This window comes from Moschus berezovskii, chromosome 4 (assembly GCF_049115385.1).
Source record: "Moschus berezovskii isolate FMDL1 chromosome 4, NW_MosBer_1.0, whole genome shotgun sequence".
Classification (NCBI taxonomy): Eukaryota; Metazoa; Chordata; class Mammalia; order Artiodactyla; family Moschidae; genus Moschus; species Moschus berezovskii.
The window spans coordinates 15232494-15251673 of NC_142463.1; the positions used below are offsets into that span (position 1 = coordinate 15232494).

Genomic DNA, 19180 nt, shown 5'->3' on the forward strand with positions numbered 1-19180 from the left:
AGACAGAGGGGTGTAGCTTAAGGTATTCTAGAGAGGTCCCTCTATAGTTTTAACACTTTAGGGAATCTACCATCATCTCAGAACTGGGCCTCGGTCTTGCCAACTCAGAAGCCAGGTTTTAATAGTAAGCAGAGAGTGGAACCATCTCTCAGTTCACAAAAATGGATAGTAACATACACCAGGATCTAGTAATTTACAATTAAAAATGCAATTATCAAGAGAACTGGGATCCCCTAGGTGGCAGATCACTAAATTCTGTCCCAGAGGCAGGACATTTGCTGGGTGAGCACAGAATCACACCAGGAAAGCATATTGATCTTAAGAAGCATTTCTTAGCTGAGGCACCAGAGATAACTCACCCACTGTAGGGATGACATGGACAAGAAAATCTTAATGCCCAGGTCAGTTTGACAGACAGGGCTGAGGGACAACGTTAATGCTTGTCTCTGCCTTGTTTTCAGTTGTCATGTCTGATTAAGCCCTTTAGTTCACAGAATCTCTCTCCAAATATGATACAGAACTATCGTTTGACAGAATAGTCTCCAAATACGGTACAGAATGGTTGGCTGACAAGATTAATTAGGCTCCTATTAAATTACGATCGTATCTGCCTTGAGATTCCTCTCATATGAACTGGATCAGCGTTTGGTCTATTTTTGATCATGTTTGTAGATAAGCTCTTGGCTTACCCCTGTGTGTGTGCACGTGATATGTCTGTGTGCACTCAGTCATGTCCCACTGTTTGCGACTGTAGCCCGCCAGGTTCCTCTACCATTTCCCAGGCAAGAATACTGGAGTGGTTGCCATTTACTCCTCCAGGGGATCTTTCAGACTCCAGGATCGAATCTAAGTCTCTTGAATCTCCTGCATTGGCAGGTGGATTCTTACCGCTGAGTCACCTGGGTTTCAGAGCTGTGTCTGCCAGTTTAGGCTGCAATAACAAACAACTAAAACAATCTCAGTAGCTTATAACAAAGGTTTATTTCTCACTCACGTTACATGTCACGTGTGTCAGCTGTGGCTCTGCACATCTTCATTCTGGGACCAAACCTGGAAAAGTAGCCCTATTTGGAACATGATCCTCTCATGACCGAGAAAAAAATATGGTGGAATCATGAGATGGCTCATACATTTCTGCTATGAAGTGGATCAAGCTATTTCTACTCACATTCCATTGATCAAAACAAAGTCAAGCTTGACGACATTAGGGTGAGAAGTACAACCTTCTAGGGACAGGCCAGATAGGGAGGGTTTTGCTTATTTATTGGCTGTGCTGGGTCTTCGTGGCTGCACAAGGGCTTTCTTTAGTTGCGGCAGGCAGGGGCTACTCTCTAGCTGCGGTTTCCCAGCTTCTCACTGTGCTGGCTTCTCTTCTTGTGAAGCATGGGCTCTAGAGCACCGGCTCATTAGTTGTGGCACCCAGGCTTAGTTGCTCCGTGGCATGTGGGATCTTCCCGGACCAGGGATGGAATCCGTGTCCCCTGCATTGACAGGCAGATTCTCAACTGCTGGAGCACCAGTGAAGTCCCTGAGGGAGAGTTTTAGCAAAGGAGGGGCAGAGAATATTGATAACCACAGTCTATAGTAAGGACTAACACTCAGGCTGTATGTATTAGTGTGACTGTTACCAGTTATAAATACTGTTAAAATACTGAAACACTTCCGAGCTAGTTGGTAAATAGCTGCAGTTCCAAGTCTCCTAACAACTCCTCCCCTGGGACCTACTACCCACAAACTGGCAACTGAAAGCTTAATATCAAGCATAGAAGGTATCTCCAGGACCCGTCCTGGATGTCACACCCGGTAGATCAGCGCTTGAACACTTGCTGTTATTTAATGTTTACTATCGTCCTTGGATAATTTCTTCTATGTAAATTTTTATTAGTTTAATTCTGAGGGCAACCTGATTTCCATGCTCCCAGAAGGAAATTGACTACAGCCCCTATATACCGTCAATGTTTGCTTAGTCATTGAGTCCAACTCTTTGTGACCCCATGGACTGTGGCCCACTAGGCTCCTCTGTCCATGGGATTTCCCAGGCAAGAATACTGGAGTGAGTTGCCATGCTCTCTCCCAGGGGATCTTCCCCACCCAGGGATCAATCCCATGACTCCTGCATAGGCAGGTAGATTCTTTACTGCTGAGCCACTAGGGAAGCCCATCTACTGTCAATACTTAAATTTAATAATGATAACTAATAATACTAATTTGTGTTGCCCCCTGCACATTTTTATTTCTCTTTCATAAGCATAGTATATGTAAAAATTGCTCAATAAATATTTGTAAACTTACCTAGCTTTTCGCCATTAGCTAAGCTTATCTCAACATACTATTTCTTGAGTCTGTTTTTAATTTTTATGCCATTTCTCATGTCTGAAAATATCATTATCACTACTTTGAAATACTTTTGCAAAGCACTCTCCCTTAAACTGCTTCATTCAATATCCCTGACACTCCGAGATAGGAATTAGATCTCTTTACAGATGAAGAAATCAACACGACTTAGTGAACTCAAATGTCTTGTAACTAGTTCATAGGTTTTATTTATTCATCAAATATTTATTGAGTGTATGAAATGAGATTTATTAAGGCTGGATTTGAAAACACTTTTCCTGAATTCAACTCAAGGGTTTATTCCACTATTCTCAACAACTTTATCACTAGGGTCATAAACTCAAAGGAAGGAAATAATAATAGCGCATTGATTTTATTGTTGACCCCTGCAAAACAAGTCTAAGAAAAGTTATTTGTAAACTTCAAGGTAACCACCAGCAAAAGCAGTCTTATTTGTGCTTGCAACCTAGTGCACACTGTTTCATTGTGGATGATTCTACTCAGTACATATTTGATATATTTATATACAGACTTGGGGACTATTCAAACTGAGTTTCCCCACTAACTAGCTGTGGAGCCTTCTTTAAGTTACTTAACATTTTGGCGCTTCAACTTCATCACCAGTAAAACAGAAACAAAGCTAATACCTTCGGAGTAAGTAGCTGTGGAGATTAAAGCGGTAAAGTATGAAAACGAATGCTGGTTGCAGTTCAGTTTCCAATTGTTTTTAAAGAAGTTTTAATTCTGCATTCAAGTGACCAAAGCAATGTGCATATAGACGTAAAGGTACAAGGTGACCATTCTAGGAAAGTGCTGTTCTTAAATCCCCTTTTACGGTACTGGCAGCTGTCTTTAACGGCGCATTTAATCTGGTATTCCCCATGCCGCCCTCCATCCTCCAGCTCCATTACCTCCTAAATTAAAAAAAAAACAAACAACCCATAAAAATCTATCTATTCCCCTAAAACTCAAGAGCGTGCGTACCATAGCAGAGGTCCACGACGACTTAATACGCTATCTAGGACCCCGCTAGATGCCTCTGGACTCTAAAGGGGGCGGGGTCAGATGGCTTAAGCCTCACCAAGTCGTCGCCCTTCTCAATTCTCGCGAGACTTCAAGCAACTAAGCTTCTGCGCATTAAAGACACCAGGAGCCAAGGCGCCAAGGGAGGGGGAGGGGAAGCGGGGGGAGAAGGTGCAAACGGCGTGGCCGCCATCTTGTTTGTACCCCGGCTTAGCGCGCGCTCCGTTCTCCGTGACGCACGCTTCCCCCTCCCCTCCGTCGTGCCCAGGCCTCTGCACTGCCCGACTCTGCCGGAGCGCGGGGGCGGCTCCTGCTCGTCCCTGGACTTCTGAGCCGAGGCGTGTGAGTGTGCGGGAGCGTCGGCGGGAGGGAGGGGGCGAGGCGAGCGGCAGCCGTGGGGGCGGGGCGGCGCGTCCCGCCTTCGGCGGGGACCTCCCTTCCCTCCCGTGGCTGCTGCTGTAGTTCGGTCCGGCCTGCCCACCGCCATGTTGTGTTCTCCCTGGGCCCGCCGCTGTCGCCGCTGTCGCGCCCGTGGGGTCCGTGCGCCTTGTCGGCCCGGCCCGCGGGCTTTCTCCCATTGGCGGAAGGCGACGGCGGGGGGGCTCGCTCGTGATTGGTCGGTGGCGGGGAGGCCGCGGACCTGGCACGTTATTGGTCGCGCTGGCTGCGGCCTAGGGGTTGTCAGGGAGTCAGAGGCTGTGGGATGCACGCGTGTCGGTCTCGGGCTGCCGGGCGAGGACCACTTACAGCGCAGGCGTGGGGTGGAGGTTGGGGGCGCACCTAGAGGCCTTATGCCGGGAGAGAGGGTGATGGTCTGGCAAGTACTTCAGGAGTATCCTATGCGTGGCTGGGAGTGGGAGGCACTCCAAATTCCAGAGGTGCCCTCCGTGGAACGTGCATGGCCTGGGATAGGGGCGTGTAAGCCACAAGGGTGCCAGGCTTGGAAACGCTGAAATCTGAGGTACAGGTTGAGAAGATCTTTGAGATCCAGGGGTGCTAGACTTGGAGTATAACACAGGGAATGACCCTGATGTCCACAGATGCCAAATCTGAGAGCATAGTATAGAAAGAGAGGGCATCAGGGTCCTCGAGACATATCCGATGAACAATAGGATAAGATCAGCAATTTTGCTAGAGAGTGCCAGTGCTGAAACACAGGTTTTGGTGAAACCCTGGAGTCCGTAGTTACCAGATCAGGGCTGTGGTTATGGTGTGAGGAGGAAGTAAACAAATCCAAGCTGAGAGGGAGGCAATCTTTTGGATAGGTGTGCTTGTTCTTAATAACAGAATGCCCAGCCTAGGGGGCGCAGCATTTAATAGTGACAGATCTGTAGGAGTGAAAAAGTAGAAGCATTTGGGGAAACATTTTCAGAATTGGGAATTATATTAAGAGAGTAGTTATAGATGATGGGGTCTCAGGACCATGCTGCTAGTTTTAGGTGTTCTATACGAAGTTTTGTGGCTTCGACGGTAAAGAATCTGCCTGCAGTACGGAGACCCAGGTTCAATCCCTGGGTTGAGAAGATCCCCTGTAGAAGGGAATGGCAACCCACTCCAGTATTCTTGCCTGGAGAATTCCATGGATAGAGGAGCTTGGTGGGCTACAGTCCATGGGATCACAAAGAGTCCGGCGCAACTGAGTGACTAACACACAGGGGTAGTTTTACTGCTCTAGGAAAGTTACAGATCAGGGCTCAGTTTCCAAGTTTCCAAAGCTACTCTTTCTAGCAAATATCAGATACTTGGCGATTGTTTATTTGAAAGGAGATTGTTAGCTTCCTCTTTAGTGGAAGAGCGCTTGACAGATCCTGGATCTTGGTGCATTTATTTCCTTTTATATATTTCTAAAAAGCACACCCACCCTCATACACACTAAAAGAAAATTTTTTTCATAAGCAACCCGGAGCGAAAATAAGCTAGTGCATAGCATCTTGCATCTTGTCTTATATAACAGGGTTTGTCAACTCTGTGTGGTTCATATTTCAAAAAGCTTTTTTTAAAATTGAGAATTGTTAAGAATCAGCTTGTTGGGGGTACGTTCCTTCTTCTTTGAATTGTAGTAACTTGGATTGTATTACGTTTGCTCCTCCTGAGGTTTGGAGATCATGGAAACACATTTGTTAAACCTCTGTTTTTATAATTTGTTTTTCCTTGTCTATTTTAGGTGGTTCTTTCAACTTTAGATAGATATTACATTTCCGTTTTCAAGAAACTCCTGTGATTTTCACATTTCTCAGTTTTATGTGAATGCAACTAAAATTTCAAGACAGAAGGGGAAAGTCGTAGAGGAAGGGGATTGACATTTTGGAGTACATTTAACGCATTTCCTGTTAGGTAGACATTATCATCCTCATGTTGCAGGTGAGAAAATTGATCAGAGAGGTTAAGTAGCTTCTCCAGTGTTGCTCAGTGGTTGAGCTGGGATTAAAGTCCAGGTTGCCTGATGTCAAAGCTTGTAGTCTTATCTGCTGTGTCTTGCTGTCAGCATAAACCTGACTTGTCAAAGCTCTCAGGTACTTTTACATGTCATAGTGGATCATTTTTCCTTCACTTCTGGATGTTAGGGATTTAGTGAGTGGGAGAATTTGAATTAGAAATTGTGTGTTTTTGAATAATTACAATAAGAGTTTGTTGTACTGTTCAGACCACAGAGTGATAACCATATAGAATATTGTTTCTTCAACTAAGTGTTTAAATTGTATCCCTTGGTTTCTGTTGTGAAGGGAGAGAGTAACATAGTAAACTGCTGGAGTTTTTCTGAACCCAGGTAGGTAATAGGGAAAATATGTGCAGAAAGTTTAAGAATTTGCATTCTTTAAAACCGGGCTTCAAAATATTGTTGCCATAGACTTTCTATATATGGAAATGATTAATGCTAAGCAGTGAGGAACTACCAAGTACATAGCGTAAAGAGCTCACTGGGGAACTTTTTCCAACATCACCATTCTTTAGCATATTAGTCTTCAAACACTGGGACCTAGTGCCTTCTTCAGAAGGGTGTTTGTAGGATATGCTTATCCTCAATGACATGTAAATTAAAACTGGATACAACAGAATATTTGCAATTCCAATTTTTCAAGGAAGCATTTAAATTGAGGTTTCAAGTGAATTGGAAGCCTTATATAATTAGGTGGGGGTCCCCTCCTTCATGCTTGTAATGGCATTGCAGTGTGAAAGCTGGGTGTCAAAAGTATGAGGGCAAATAGGACGCCATGCGTTGTGTACATTGGTCATCTCAGGTTCATTTGCTTAGTCATTAAGTGAATCAGATATGAAGACTGTTAAGACATCCATAAGCAAATGTGGACAAGGTTACAAAGACAGGCATATACATATATCATTTTTATTCAGCAAGCATTTCTTGGTGGTAGCTCTTCAACACCAGTATACCTTTCTGCATTAGCCTCCATACATTCTACATTGTGTGTGTGTCTGTGTGTGTGTGTGCGCGCGTGCATATGTCACTTCAGTCGTGTTTGACTCTTTGAGACCTTGTGGACTGTAACCTGCCAGGCTCCTGTCTATGGGATTCTCCAGGCAAGAATACTGGAGTGGGTTGCCATGCCCTCCAGGGGATCTTCTTGACCCAGGGATCAAACCTGCCTCTCAAGTCTCCTGTATTGGGAGGCCGGTTCTTTAACCACTAGCACCACCTGGGAAGCTCTACATTCTACATTAACCCATGGCCAACTGCTGGGCCTTGTTATCATTTGGAATTAACTACCCTAGAAATCTTGAACTCCCAGGAGGTCTGAGTTTGTACTAAAACCTTGTGAACATCAGCTTTGTCTTCTAAGCAGAAATCATTCTAATGCTTGGTGTGTGTGTGTGTGTTAGTCGCTCAGTCGTATCCGACTCTTTGTGACCCCATGGACTGTAGCCCATTGGGCCCTGGTATCCTTGGAATTCTCCAGGCAAGAGTACTGGAGTGGGTTGCCATTTCCTTCTCCAGGAATACTTCGTAGACTATTTCTGTGTCATTTTATTTAATCCTTAAGACAAATAATCATTACCGCATTTGCTTACACATTTCCCATTTGGTCAAAACTGATTCATCATACTAGAAAAGCTTCAAGATTTCTTACCCCATTTACAGAGAAGTGGAGTCAAAGTGAAATGTGGGGCTGAGGTAGGAGGTGGGCTCCAGGAAATGCAAAGAGGAGGCTGAAAGTGAAAGTCACAGAGTCCTGTCCGACTCTTTGTGATCCCATGGACTGTAGCCCACCAGGCTCCTCTGTCCTTGGAATTCTCCAGCAAGAGTACTGGAGTGAGTTGCCATTTCCTTCTCCAGGGACAGAGGAGGCTGGATGATTGTGAATGTCCAACCTGGAGCCTGTCTGTCTCTTACCGCAGGGCCATAGTGTGTGCTGTGTGCTTAGTTGCTCGTGCGTGCGTGCTCAGTCACTTCAGTTGTGTCCAACTCTCTGCGACCCCATGGACCATGGCCCGCCAGGCTCCTCTGTCCCTGAGATTCTCCAGGCAAAAACACTGGAGTGGGTTGCCCGTTCCTTCTCCAGTGATAAAGTATGAAGTGAGTGAAGTCACTCAGTCATGTCTGACTCTCTGTGACCCCATGGACTGTAGCCTACCAGGCTCCTCCATCCATGGGATTTTCCAGGCAGGAGTACTGGAGTGGGTTGCCATTTCCTTCTCCAGCTTAGTTGCTCAGTCATGTCCAAGTCTTTGCAACCCCATGGACTGTAGCCCACCAGACTTCGTTGTCCATGGGATTCTTCAGGCAAGAATATGGAAGTGGATTGCTATTCTCTTCTCCAGGGGATCTTCCCAACCCAGGGATCAAACTTGGGTCTCCGTCATGGCAGGCAGATTCTTACCATCTGAGCCACCAGATAAGCCATGGTCGGTGTGTTTTCGAGGCAGTTTTGAAATTTCTTAATTCAGAGGTACTGAGCCACTAAAGCCATATGAATAAAATTCAAGAATGTCATGGTTACTACCTTTTGTTGAGTGCTTACATTGAACCAACAAGGGTATAAATAATGTTTTATCCTCACATAGTATGAGATAGACACTATTACCATCCTAATTTTTACATAAGTAACTGAAGGGTTGAATAATTTGTTCAAGATTACACAGCAAGTAAGTGGCAGAGACCAGATTAAGTTAAGTCTGTAACTTTTTTTTTAAATTGAAACTTTTCAAAATTATTTGTTTTTGCTGCTATGAGAGCGTTTCTCTCTAGAGGCCGTGTGTGGGCTCTAGGTACGCAGGCTCAGTCGTTGTGGCTTTTGGGCTGCAGAGCACAGACTCAGTAATTTTAGTAGTTGTGGAGCAGGGCTTAGGTGACCCATGGCATGGGGAATCTTCCTAGACCCGGGATCAAACCCATGTCCCCTGCATTGGCAGGCTGTGGCTTGTGGGCTGCAGAGCACAGGCTCAGTAGTTTTAGTAGTTGTGGAGCAGGGCTTAGGTGGCCCGTGGCATGGGGAATCTTCCTAGACCCGGGATCAAACCCATGTCCCCTGCATTGGCAGGCGGACTCTACCACTGGACCACCAGGGAAGTCCTAGTCTGTAACTCTTACACAATTTGTAGCGCCCTTACTCTTATAAAGTGTTCTCTTGACTCCTTAGAATATTAGGGGAAAAAGAAAAACTCTTGCATTTTAGCTCAGGAAGTGGCCTTTGGTTCTTTCAGGCACACCCCTTTGCACTAAAGTCCTAAAAAGTGTGATGACCTTGATAAGGTCATTTCTATGGCAGGGTAGAGCCAAGTCTCCCAGGCCACTGCTTATTCTGCTGGACAGCGTTCCCTCTCCTGTGGAAGCACTGATTTGATGGCAGAGATGACTCTTAAGGAGCCTACTGTATTTTGACAAGTGTGCCTCAGTCACAGGAGGGAGAGTAGCAGAGAACATTATTAAGGTCACAGATGACCTTCTTGAGGTTCATTCCAGCCTCAGGCATACAACCTAAGAACATTCCTTAGCTAGCAAGTTGTTCTTTTCCATTCTATTTTTTGTGCCCAAAGCAAACTGTTTGTGAGTTATCTTATGTCTTACAGTCTCTCTTTTCATTTTGTTTATTTGGTTTTGCATGCGTGCACTGTGACTAGTTAGGAAGGCTACAAGGTCATTTTAGTGTTTTCCCACAGAGACTCAAAACACCTAACATAATATTAATAGATTAATTGTAGGAGGAAATGGATTTAAAATACTTTGGCCAAAGAGTGCCTTTGGGAGGGGCCACTGTAGCTGCTGACCTTGGAATCAGACCTAGGAAAGAATTCTTCTCTGTAAGGTGTTTACCCTCTGCGGAACTAGAGGTCAGATTCTTAATCTGTCTGAGCCTTAGTTTCTTCCTATGTAAAGTAGTGGTTAATAGTAATACCTGTCTTACAGAGTACTTAATGAAAAATGAATACAGTAGCATATGGTAGGTGCCCGTCACTGGATGGGCCTTAATAAGTGAGAGAACACAGCACTTTCTTTTAATAGCGTAAAATCTGCCTGACAGCCAATTAGAGCTTCCATGATGAGGAGGCTTTGTAGTTATCTGCTCTGTTATGTACAGTAGGATTTCTACATGGTGGGGGTGGGGCGGGGCGGGTCAACCATTTGACATGAAAGAAATAGTCTGATTTAGTTGTGCTCTGTGATTTAGGAGCTGATTTCTAGTGGACCGCTGTGAGGTCAGTATTACTTACGAATGCACAAAATTGTAGGATCGACTCTTTGTGACCGCGTGGGCTGTAGCCTACCAGGCTACTCCATCCATGGGATTCTCCAGGCAAGAGTACTGGAGTGGGTTGCCATTTCCTTCTCCAGGGGATCTTCCTGACCCAGGGATGGAACCAAGGTCTCCCACCTTGCAGGCAGACGCTTTACCCTCTGAGCCACCAGGGAAGCCTGTTTCAGTGTTAGGTTGTCTCCTAATCCCCTCTGTTAATCCCCAGGTGCTGAGTGGTCATGGTTCTTTTGAGAAGAAAATGTCTTCCCATTTGCCAGAGAGTAACGGTTGTTAATTGCCTTCGGAGAAGGCAATGGCAAGCCACTCCAGTACTATTGCCTAGAAAATCCCATGGATGGAGAAGCCTGGTAGGCTGCAGTCCGTGGGGTCGCTAAGGGTCGGACACGACTGAGCAACTTCACTTTCACTTTTCACTTTCACACGTTGGAGAAGGAAATGGCAACCCACTCCAGTGTTCTTGCCTGGAGAATCCCAGGGATGGGGGAGCCTGGTGGGCTTCCGTCTATGGGGTCACACAGAGTCGGACACGACTGAAGTGACTTAGCAGCAGAAGCAATGGTTGTTAAAATCAGAACAACTAGTTTTATCATTATGTCCAGAAAGAGACTTGCATTATATTCATTTAAAATTTTTTCTGATTGTAGAAATAGTTGAAGTAGGACTGTCAGCTTGATTTGTAGTCACCTGGATAACATTTTCTTTAAAGTAAGCAGAAAGACAACATTGTAGAATGGTTCAGGAAAAAAATCTCCCTGCCTGCAGAAATTTTTGCCAGGTTGCAAAATTTGCTGCACTCTTTCCACAGTTCAGTCATTCAGTTGTGTCCGACACTGCGACCCCATGGACTGCAGCACCCCAGGCTTCCCTGTCCATCACCAGCTCCCAGAGCTTGCTCAAACTCACGTCCATCGAGTCGGTGATGCCATCTAGTCATCTTATTCTTTGTCGTCCCCTTCTCCTCCTGCCTTCAGTCTTTCCCAGCATCAGGGTCTTTTCCAGTGAGTCAGTTCTTCTCATCAGGTGGCCAAAGTATTGGAGTTTCAGCTTCAGGATCAGTCCTTCCAATGAATGTTCAGGACTGATTTCCTTTAGGATGGATTGGTTGGATCTCCTTGCAGTCCAAGGGACTCTCGAGAGTCTTCTCCAACACCACAGTTCAAAAGCATCAATTCTTTAGTGCTCAGCTTTCTTTACTTCTCCTTGTTCTAATTGTCTCCATGTTCAGCTTTCTTTACTTTTCCATGTTTACATCTGCATTTACCCTTTCCACACTTCTCCATGTTTTAGCTGCGATGCACCTGATGGCAGTGAGGGTACCTCTGTGCTCATTTTCAGCATGGGAGTTGTATTTTCCATTTTGGTTTAAGTTCTTACTTGTCTGCAGGTTTCATTTAAATCCATTGTACTTTCTTTTATACAGTGGGCACTTTCTCATGGATAAACTTAAGGTGCAATTTAGAGAGAGGACTAGTCTAACCTTTGCATTTGAATGTTTCCAGTAGAAAAGGTTTAAATTAAGGTTCAAATCTCCATGTTCAAGGTACATAAGGTATCCTATTTAAATGAACACCCTACATTTAAAATTGACAGTATATTGTTATAAATCAGATTCAAGAATTATTCTTAAACACATTCATGAATATAAGCTAAAATAGTGATATTGAGCAGTGCTTCAATAAGCGCTTCAGTGACTCACAGGAAATTATACTGGAGTATAGAGTATTTTATATCTTATCATTGGCTTACATTTGTTAGAGTTACTGAGGGTATTCAAAGTCCTTAATTACTGTTAACCCTGTCCTCAGGAGCTGCAAATTTTCCATTGCTATGTCTGTATGAAGTGGGATTCTTTGCCAAGTATTAAGAAAGTATATCCCCTCACCAGTAGCATGATCTGTCCATTTAAAAGAGAAAAAAGAAAGTACATGCTATCTGCACAGCTGAACATTTTTGTGTTTCTTAACTCTCTCAAAAATTATTATTGTACCCTGAAGGTAAGTAGCTTAGAATTTGCTCATTATCAAATGACAAAGTTGGGGCCTATTTAAGAAGCAAAGCATATTTGGTTGGCAATTATTTGAGAGGCAGAGGATTGCTATTTATGGTGATATTTAGCGTCACTGTCATGAAAAAGGGAAATGCCATAATGTGTGTAAAACTCCCAGCCGTTTTGGAAGGTGGTCAGAATAGATTTGCCTGTAGTCTTCTTTTCATTCCACTAAAATTTGTAAGTTGGCCTAGAGCAGCATTTCCCAAGCTGTTCCATTGAACATTAGTTCTTACACAATGCTAGTAAGTATCCTCTGGGGGTGAAAAAAGGATCCTTGACAAAATAATGGCCAAAGGCATTTCTTTTATATATAATTAGTATTGAGGACGTTTGTGCTCATATACAGCCCTTCAAGAGAAAGAATACAGTATGCAGTGTTTCTCAAACTTATTGGGCCATGGAACCCTATTTGTGAGAACGCTTGATCAGCATTTCATGTTATGATTGGTGTGGAGTTGAGCAGTTCTGGTATAAAGAATTTATGAATAAAAAATGAATCCTTTGTATCGGCTAGCTGGGCCAGTAGTGGGAAAGGACTTCTCTGGGAACATATATGTTTCCAAACCAACACAGACTCTTAGGGATTATGTGATTTCAAAGATCATCTAGTCCCATTGCCGGTAGCAGTATTAATAGAAGCAGTCTCCATCTTTCTGAGCACTTGCTGTTCATCAGGCACCGTGTTGTTATTCTACATGCATCATTAACCACTGGTCTCTCTAGAATAGTTTACCATCCAGTGGTCTTCATTTATGCTTTGGAGAATATAACTTATTTTTAAAAAACAAATAATTGAGAATTTATAATCCACTTATGGTCTCATCTGTTAGGTTTATTTTATTCATTTATTTATTGAACAGCCCATGTTCGTTATTCTAATGATGTTACCATTGCTCAGAATGTTTCTGGGACTTCTTTGGAGATTATCTTCAGAACATCTGTCAGATTTTTTGAAAAATGTGTTGACATACTTTTTTTTTTTTTTTTTACTTGAAAGTGATTTTGATTTGGAAAATAGCTAATAGTTTTTCAGGACCAAGTCAGGTGAAAAATAAGGGTCAGCAGTTACAGTCTGGCAGCCCTCAGTTTTCTTTGATCTGCTTATAATTTTTAAAAAAAAAATTAAACTTGAAAATGTGAGGATTTATCATTTAAAACAATCTGGTTTCCTTTTTCTTTTTCTCTAAACCAAACAAAATAATACTACTTACGAAGCCGTTCCAAGGGTTCTGGAAGAGATAATGAGGGTAGTGACACAAGGAATGGGCATAGTGGATGTTCTCTGTGATGCTATTTACAATATTTTAAAATTGAAGATTTTCCTGGTGGTCCAGTGGTTAAGAATAAAGTTGAAGACATTGAGATTATTCACTAATATGGGACTCATTAAAAATTACATCCATTCAGTGGAATGTCATTTAATTATTATAAGGAATGTAGGTCTTTATTTGATAGGGGAAATTATTCACATTATTTAAGTGAAAAGATTACAAAACAGTTTGTATAGTATTTTCGTATGGTATTATCTCATTTGTGGAAATTAAGTTAACCTCATATCTCATTTACATAAGAAAAGCTTTTGAAAGTATATAACCCAAAATACTAATGCTGCTTGATTCTGGCTACTTGGATTAAAGGTGTTCTTTTAAAAAAAAACTCAATCCCACAAACCTATAACATATAACAGCATCAGTGCAAAACTGCTGTATATATCCACTTCGTCAGCTTAGTGTATAATAAGGCACACAACAAATTTAATAGTCAAATGAAAATGGCTTTGTTTGCCCATCTTAACATATGAAAAGTTCATTTTCTCTAGATGTTCTTGTCTCTGATATTTCCTGGGACCCCGGGTTTACTTACTTGTCCAAAGGGTTCAATTAAGGACACCATCAATAAAATGTTCAGGCTGCCAAAGAGCCCAGTTTCTTTGCTGCTATTTTTGCTTCTGCTGGAATACAGTGTAACCTCCAAGATCAAGTCATCTGGGGTACTGACCACGACCCTGTCCTTAGCAGGAATTGTCATGGTGGTTGAGACCAGCTTCTGCTGTGACTCTGGTTCTTTAGTCATTCTTCAGGATGCTATATCAGGAGCTGTGCTAGCTTCAACTTTTTGTGTGTCCAGGATCTGGCTTATGCTTCCTTTATTGAATCTGAAGCTGTCACTGCAAAGGACCAGCATTCCTCCATGGCCCTCGTCAGTTGGAGCTGAGTAGTAACTGCTCCCCTCCCCCCTTTTTTGGCTGTGCTTGTGGGATCTTAGTTCCCCAACCAGGGATCGAACCCAGGGCCCCTGGAAGTGAAAGTGCCAAGTCCTAACCACTGAACCACCGGGCAGTTCCCCAGGAGCTGTCCCTTGGGATGAGGTGTGCACTCTCCAGTTCCCCTCAATCCCCATTATTGCTTATTATTTCATTGACACTGTTGCCAGGTTCAGTTCAGTTCAGTTGCTCAGTCGTGTCTGACTCTTTGTGACCCCATGAACCGCAGCACGCCAGGCCTCCCTGTCCATCACCAACTCTCAGAGTCTACCCAAACTCATGTCCATTGAGTCCGTGATGCCATCTAACCATCTCATCCTCAGTCGTCCTTTCTCCTCCTGCCTTCAGTCTTTCCCAACATCAGGGTCTTTTCAAATGAGTCAGCTCTTTGCATCAGGTGGCCAAAATATTGGAGTTTCAGCTTCGGCATCAGTCTTTCCAGTGAACACCCAGGACTAATTTCCTTTAGGATGGACTGGTTGGATCTCCTTGCAGTCCAAGGGACTCTCAAGGGTCTTCTCCAGCACCACAGTTCAAAAGCATCAATTCTTCGGCGCTCAGCTTTCTTTATAGTCCCAACTCTCACATGCATACATGACCACTGGAAAAACCATAGCCTTGACTAGATGAAGCTTTGTGGACAAAGTAATGTCTCTGCTTTTTAATATGCTGTCTAGGTTGGTCAAAGCTTTCCTTCCAAGGAGTAAGCGTCTTTTAATTTCATGGCTATAATCACCATCTGCAGTGATTTTGGAGCCCCCCAAAGTAAAGTCAGCCACTGACACTACCCTTATGGCAGAAAGTGAAGAGGAACTCAAAAGCCTCTTGATGAAAGTGAAAGAGGAGAGTGAAAAGGTTGGCTTGAAGCTCAACATTCAGAAAACAAAGATCATGGCATCTGGTCCCATCACTTCATGGGAAATAGATGGAAAAACAGTGGAAACAGTGTCAGACTTTGTTTTTTTGGGCTCCAAAATCACTGCAGATGCTGATTGCAGCCATGAAATTAAAAGACGCTTGCTCCTTGGAAGGAAAGTTATGACCAACCTTGATAGTATATTAAAAAGCAGAGACATTACTTTGCCAACCAAGGTCCGTCTAGTCAAGGCAATGGTTTTTCCCTTGGTCATGTATGGATGTGAGAGTTGGACTGTGAAGAAGGCTGACCGCCGAAGAATCGATGCTTTTGAACTGTGGTGTTGGAGAAGACTCTTGAGAGTCCCTTATACTGCAAGGAGATCCAACCAGTCCATTCTAGAGGAGATCAATCCTGGATGTTCATTGGAGGGACTGATGCTAAAGCTGAAACTGCAATACTTTGGCCACCTCATGCGACGAGTTGACTCACTGGAAAAGACTCTGATGCTGGGAAAGGTTGGGGGCGGGAGGAGAAGGGGACGACGGAGAATGAGATGGCTGGATGGCATCACCGACTCTGTGGACATGAGTTTGAGTGAACTCCGGAAGTTGGTGATGGACAGGGAGGCCTGGCGTGCTGTGATTCATGGGGTCGCGGAGAGTCGGACACGACTGAGCGACTGAACTGAACTGAACTGAACTGTTTCCACTGTTTCCCCAGCTATCTGCCATGAAGTGATGGGACCAGATGCTATGATCTTAGTTTTCTGAATGTTGAGCTTTAAGCCAGTGTTTTCACTCTCCTCTTTCACCTTCATCAAGAGGCTCTTTAGTACTTCTTCACTTTCTGCCGTAAGGGTGGTGTCATCTGCATATCTGAGGTTATTGATATTTCTCCCAGCAGTCTTGATTACAGCTTGTGCTTCATCCAGCCCAACATTTCGCATGATGTACTCTGCATATAAGTTAAATAAGCAGGGTGACAATTTACAGCCTTGACGTACTCCTTTTCCTATTTGGAACCAGTCTTAGGCCAGGTTAGGGTTTGATTTATATCTCTCTTCTGAGCGCTGAGGATATATGTTGATATAAATGAGACACAGTTGCTGCCTTCAAGAAATCCTTGTTTGGTAATAGAGACATGGTAAAAAGTAATTGAGTATGTGATAGGTTCTGTAGTCAAGTGTATATTTAAATGTTAACTGAGCACCTACCACCTGCCAGGTATTAATGCTGAGTGCTGTAACTCATCTCATTTAACCCTCAGCACTTCTGTGAGTTGGTGCTACTTTTTTAATTTCCATTTTACACGTGAGGAAGTGAGCTCCGAGATGGTTAAGTAACTTGGCCAAGGTTATAAAGCTAGTAAGTAGGTAATTGTGATTTAAAATCAGTTTTCTGACCAAGAGCATCAATTCCCACTCTGCCTTCTTTGGAATCATTAAAGCTTGACCCGTGTAACTGGAGGCACTGGTTTTTATCTAAGGGTGTTTTTTAGGGCAAGATGATGCAGTTGTCTAGTGAGAAGCTCCTGAGATGCAGGACTGGGGAAGAATATGAGTTAGACTCGCAGAGGCTCTTGGTCCACAGTAATGATAGGCTAGAGAAAGCTGTGCTGAGTGAAACCGCCAGATGGAAATTCTGGGGTAATTTGAGTTCTCGTCCCCTTCTTGTTGTTGTTAAGTCATGTCTGACTCTTTTGCGACCCTGTGGACTGTAGCCTGACAAGCTCCTGTGTCCATGGGATTTCCCAGGCAAGAATACTGGAGTGGGTTGCCATTTCCTTCTCCGGGGGATCTTCCTGACCCAGGGATGGAACCCATGTCTCCTGCATTGACAAGTGGAGTCTTTACCATTGAGCCACCTGGTAAACCCCCACTGGTGGCTTGAATTCTACTAAGGTGACTGTTGATAAGAAATAGGGATTGAAGTGTTTTTCTTGCAGACTGCCAAGAACTAATAAAAACTATGCCAAAGACCATCACAAAGTATCAAGGGGCATGTCTGGTTTAATATGGTGCATCAAAAGCAGAGTCAGAGGTAGACTTTTGGAACAATAGCCAGACCTCAGCCAGGATTGGTGGTGAAAGGCAGGGATTTCCAGCATAAAGCTGGGGCAGATTTTTAGTAGCAGCTGGTAGTCCTCCTACACTGCCCTTTAAGGCTCAGGAGTTGCTTTCTGCAGGGTTGCAGGGTATGCTGGAGATAAAAACTGAGACATTCCTTCATAGTAGCTTTGGGGCCTTAAGGAGCTAGGCCTTTCTGAACTTTAACCCCTATGTAAAACAAGGAATTTGGATTGGGTGACCTTCAGTATTCCCCCCCCCCACTTTTTTTTTAAGTGCTTGTTCAGACACAGTACCGTATACTTTACATTTGCTGGCTCATTTAATTCTTAGAGTGACTCTGTGATACAGATGGTGATATCCATATATTACTGATAAGGAAACCGAGGCTCAAGGTTAGCCTAGTGTCATACAATTAATAAGTAGAGGAATCTGAATTTGAAACTAGCTCTTCCTGATTCCCAGGTGTTTAGTTGTTTTGATGTGAATAAGCATATTCCTCTGCTTCCCACCCCTCAAAGCAGCTTCTTTGCTTCCTTGCAGCTGACCTGACCCCCAGTCTTATGAGGTTAAGCGAGGCTCTAGTGTGAATAAGGCACACAGCTGGCCTATTGGCCTTCTGCCTTCTCTTCCGAAGTTGGTAGCTATTCAGGATCTAAACTTTTCAGAAAAGAACTGCAATACCTGTAACTTTGTGTGGCTTCAGGAATCTTCCCACAGTGCACTCTGTTAACTCTTATTTAGATGCTGTAGTGAAATTGCCATGCAATCCTTTAATATTTTAATGTATAATGTTTTTAATGATTTAGTTGTTTCTAGTCCTTATAAATTATACATGTGATTTGCTACTGGTTAAATGTTTCTAGTAGTTTAGCAGTAAAATTTGTATCAAATTATGGAGTGCTGTTTGTCAGATACTTAACTGGATCTCTAACCAACAGATGAAATTAAATATCAATCAGATTCCTAATTTTTAAATTAATGAAGTTGGGTGTGATGACTAATGCTATCAGCCTCTATCTGTGTATACTGAACTCACAAATACAGAGGGTCAACAGTATTGCACCAACTAATATAAGGGGCTTGATCATCCTCAGATTTTAGTAAGTGCGGAGGATCCTAGAACCAATCTCCCATAGATACCAATGAAGGACTGTAAATATGACACCTGAGAATTTCCTTGGACTTGGGCCTGGGGTGCTCCATGTCTTGGTAAGCATTGTAGTGCCATGGCAAGGTTACCACCCTGGGTGGGACCTGAGTTTAAATCCTAGATGAATGGCTAGGGGCCAGTTGCTTAACTTCTCTGCACCTCAGTCTTTCTCTAAGAGAAGTTAGTATGGCAAAGTGATTGGACAATCAACCTTGCTTCTTTTTCAGGAAACTGCTGGATCTCTGCATATGTCTATAATGACCTCTTATGTAAAATTGAGGAATTTCTAGAAAGGATCTCATCTGTCTGGCAAAACAGTTGTGTTACTTAGTCCTGGAATATTTTGTTTTGATGAGAGGAAGCAGATCTAAGGAGATTGTTAAAGGCCTCAGGTAATAGTGAGATGTTTCTATTTGAATACTTTAAAAAAATGTTAACTGATTTTTACCATATTAGGAGACTTCTCTCAAAACATAAACAGTTGGGCGCGTAATCCATAACAAGTCTTTGACCACCACTGGTAAACTTTAGTATCCAGAATGCCTCAGTAACCACGATACTTGAAATTCATCAGCCCTGCTGCTTATTCTTAAAAATGTGGTAGAAAAGTTAATCCTCTTGATATCAAAACTCTGTTATATTGAAAGCTAATCAGCAATATTCTGTAACCACCCTAAATAAATTAGTTAACCCATCACACTATATTGTTTTAAACAGTGTATT

General features: G+C 43.2%; 1 protein-coding gene and 1 long non-coding RNA gene across 5 annotated transcripts in view; one reads left to right on the plus strand and one right to left on the minus strand.

Annotated features, from left to right (window-relative positions):
- Positions 1–961: 961 nt before the first annotated feature.
- On the minus strand, positions 962–3510 carry LOC148777992 (uncharacterized). The gene is made up of 2 exons (XR_016037167.1): positions 3319–3510; positions 962–1528 (listed from the first exon to the last, which is right to left on the minus strand). It is a non-coding gene; the product is annotated as an uncharacterized LOC148777992 (long non-coding RNA).
- A 27-nt stretch (positions 3511–3537) lies between these two features.
- Positions 3538–19180, plus strand: part of NFYC (nuclear transcription factor Y subunit gamma) — a 67767-nt gene continuing 52124 nt past the window's right edge. Inside the window, exon 1 of one of the 4 annotated variants that reach the window (XM_088835181.1) lies at positions 3538–3699. The gene's annotated coding sequence lies outside the window, so the exon portion shown is untranslated. The remainder of the gene's footprint in view (positions 3700–19180) is intronic. The other 3 variants (XM_055401722.2, XM_055401723.2, XM_055401721.2) reach the window with 3 other exon arrangements.